At 39.0% G+C, this 3,691-nt stretch overlaps 1 pseudogene; it reads right to left on the bottom strand.

Moving 5' to 3' along the window:
• Positions 1-2,525: 2,525 nt before the first annotated feature.
• LOC132165181 (auxin efflux carrier component 5-like) lies at positions 2,526-3,573 on the bottom strand (annotated as a pseudogene).
• Between the last annotated feature and the right edge of the window lie 118 nt (positions 3,574-3,691).

Genomic DNA, 3,691 nt, shown 5'->3' with positions numbered 1-3,691 from the left:
TTTTTGTAACACGCAGCCCATTGACACCAATCATATAGGAATTTCATGTGTGCCCTTCCTGCTCGTATCACGTACAAACCTTATCAAATAGAATTCTGAAAAACGAAACGACGCATGATGAAGAAGAGTGGAAGGCTCTCGAATGTCGTCGTTTTCTCTTTAGGTTATTAGTGATGAACAGGCACAAATGTTAGAGATGAATGGCTGACATGGTTTTGTGGAAAGCTAAAGTAGTAGTGCCGGACACTCCTTCTTTTAAAACGTTGCCCTAATAAACACATGCCACTTTCTCTCCCTACCCTTTCATTGCCAAATTGAAAATTGTTTTCTCTCCCACCACTGAAAAGACCCTTTATCGAAAGATACACGTACTATTTTCAAACTCTCCTAGCCAACTTTTAAAAATACTTACTAAAAAAAAGTGTACAGAACGAAGAAAACTGGGAACCCATTCGAAGAAGAGCCTAGGAGATGCCATTCATGTCTAGTTTTGGAGGCCCACATTATGTGGAAAATGGTTTGCTTTGTATAATACATTGTTTTGGCCTTACGTGAACAGCGTCAACATTCCATATATACTGTTGAGTCAGTTGTCAATTCAGGTATGTAGCGACTCGAATTCAAAGCCTGCTAAAAACAAGAGAATGATGATCAGTGATGGAAGGCCACAAAGTGGGGGTGTGGCGGCTGTTCCACATCGATACCTAAGTTAAAATTATGGAGAGACTTAGAGAGAATAATTGAATAGAAAATAATATCAAGATAAGAGTAAAGAGAGATTTTGTTGGAAGTCCCACATTGCCTGGGTATTAAGGAGATGGGTCATTTATAAAGGTGAGGGGAAACCTCCACTCCTGAGCTAGCTTTTGAGTTGAGTTAGGCCCAAGACCCATTTCTAACATGGTATCAGAGCCTAACCCAATTAATTGGCTGTGACCCACCGTCACCCATTGTCTAACGTGTTGGCTTGGATGTCTTCCCCCCACACGTGAGGGAGCGTGTTGGAAGTCCCACATTGCCTGGGTATTAAGGAGATTGTCCATTTATAAGGTAAGGGGAAACCTCAACTCTTGAGCTAGCTTTTGAGTTGAGTTAGGCCCAAGACCCATTTCTAACAGATTTAACTGTGTTTTGTGTTGTAGCGGGTTGAGGGACTCTTACTTGACTTTCTTAAAATATTGCGTCTGGTTTGATATTGATCTCAGCAGATTGTAACCACCTTTTTGGAGGTGCTAAATCTCTAATCCATTGGAAAAGAATTAGCTATTACTGGGAATAGAAGAGTGTGGAATAGATAAGTTATTCATATTCCCTTGTTTAGTTGTAACGTTGGAATAGACTAGCTAATTATATTCCGTCGTTTGGTACAATGCAATATATTGGTAAATAAAATCATATTGTGATCAAATTTCCTAAAATACCCTTATAATACAAATACAATTTATATTATTAAGAACTTTCATTCTTTTGTTTTTTTTTTTTGAAATACAAACAACTTTACTATATATATATATATATAATTATATCAGGTATGTGGCCTTTTTTTTTTCTTTTTTCTTTTTTTCCCAATTATGCAACAAAATTATTTATATATAAAAAAAATTATAGTTGGAGAATGTACATAAAGAAATAAAAATATACCTTGCAGATTCTGTTTCTCCGTCAAAGAAATAAAAGTAACAAAAAAAAAAAAACTGACTAACGGTACAGAGAAGAGAGATAGTGAAACAGAATAAAAAAAAAAGTACAGAAATAAAAATTAAAAAAAAAAAAAAAAAGAGAGAGAGAGAGAAATTAGAGAAAAACGGTATAGAGAATCAAAAGAATTAAAAAAAATAAAAAAAAAAATAAAAAAGGGTACAGAGAATAGAGATGGTACAGAGAAGGGAGACGAGACATAGAGAAAAAAAAAAATTGTTTGCACTTGCAAAAAAACTATACCAGAAGAATGAGAGAGAAAAGAGAGAGAGATAAAGAAAGAGAGAAAATGAAATATAGAGACGAAGAAAAGAGAAATAGAGAGAGAGAGAGAGAGAGAGAGAAAAATAGAAGAATCAAAAAGAGAACGAAATTTAATCTTACAAGTGGGGTTTTTTGTGATAATTTATACGCTTAATTTAACAGGAAATGATTAGCTAAGCCATTCATTTCATTTTTGATTGGCTTAGCTAATCCTGTATGTATGAAATTAGTAGTCTCATAAGAATAGACCATTTTCAGGAATAAAGTGTTACCAAACAAAGGACTAGCTATACCTAATGTGAGTTAGTTCAATCCAATGATCTATTCTGCAAATTAAACGGGGCATTATTTGTTGGAAGGTGGATCACATGTAATTGACTAATTGCATGATTCAATTCTATGGAGTGTTGAACTGAATGATCTTGGTGGATTTGAGATGCATTAGCGCCCCCTTTGCTTTGTGGGCCTCTGGCCTCAAGCTCCTATACCGGTGTATGTTGGGCTTTCTTTAGGCCTATGAGGCGAAGCCCATTGCCACACCAGTCGCCTGTTATTCCCTTGGGTCACGGTAGTGGCCCAATGAAAATTGATTTCTGATGATTGGCTTTATGTGAGGCGAAGCCAATTGTCACACCACATAGCAAGAGATTCATCATATCAACCCAATGCAGCCGAGAAGCTTTTTGAGCGAAAGTGGGATTTATTTTCTTTTCACCCAAGCTAAACATGGCAGTGCCTGTCGCATCTCTTGACATTATCAATATAGATCCCTCCACGATGCTAGGCATCTGACTATGCCACCTGTAAACATTTTCAGCTTACTCATCCACGAGTTCAAGGCATATATATATATATGTGTGTGTGTGTGTGTTGTTCTTCTACTGTTTTTCAATGAAACAACCGCAGGCAATTCTTACGTTACATACCTATTCGCAATTAAAGCCCAAGCAATGCCAAGAATACAAGCATACGAGTTGGGATTTCTCCCCAGCATCAACCACCGTCCTCATCAAACAGCAGAAGGACGGCTGCCCGGCGCTCGCTGCAACCTCCAAATCATTTCCGGTTTCAACTGGCGCCGACTGACTGACAGTACTAGTGTGATCGGCAGGATAGTCAATCCCCGTCCGCCGGAATTCCAAGACGAACAACAGAAGGGTCTGTCATATAATACCCTGCACAATAGAGGATTGAACGACCAAATCCATAGCCAATTGGCCGTACATGGCCTTCATCAACGGCAACCCAACAATAAGAGTATTACTCAAAGTACACAAAGAGAAGCTTGTGATGGACCAGCTGTAGCTCACTAGCTCCCCTTGCTACTACACTTTGCCCAGAAGCACAGCACCGCCACTATGATGACCTTCGAAATTGCGTCGGCGGCGATGAAGAGATAGTTCCATTTGAATGGATCGGCGCGGGCAGTGAATTCAAAGGATAAGAAGGGGATGGTGAAAAAGCATGCGAAGCGGTTGACGGCTTCACACTGTTCGCGAGCAAACAGTCGCCACCACCTGACGGAGCCGTACCCTAAAAATTTAAAATCAGTGCGAAGTAAAGTGGCATCATCGCCACCACCACTTTTTAAACATCTTCCCACCCAATCATTCTTATTATATAGCTACGTTTGGGGTGGGAAAGCCCCGCACTGTAGCTGGAACGGCACTGTTCCAGCTACAGTGCGAAGCTGACCAAATGTCAGCTTTTTTATTTTTTTATTATTTAA

Source organism: Corylus avellana, chromosome ca11 (assembly GCF_901000735.1).
Source record: "Corylus avellana chromosome ca11, CavTom2PMs-1.0".
Lineage (NCBI taxonomy): Eukaryota > Viridiplantae > Streptophyta > Magnoliopsida > Fagales > Betulaceae > Corylus > Corylus avellana.
The sequence above is the reverse complement of the archived record's forward strand: the minus strand, read 5'-3'. Positions and strand labels throughout refer to the sequence as shown.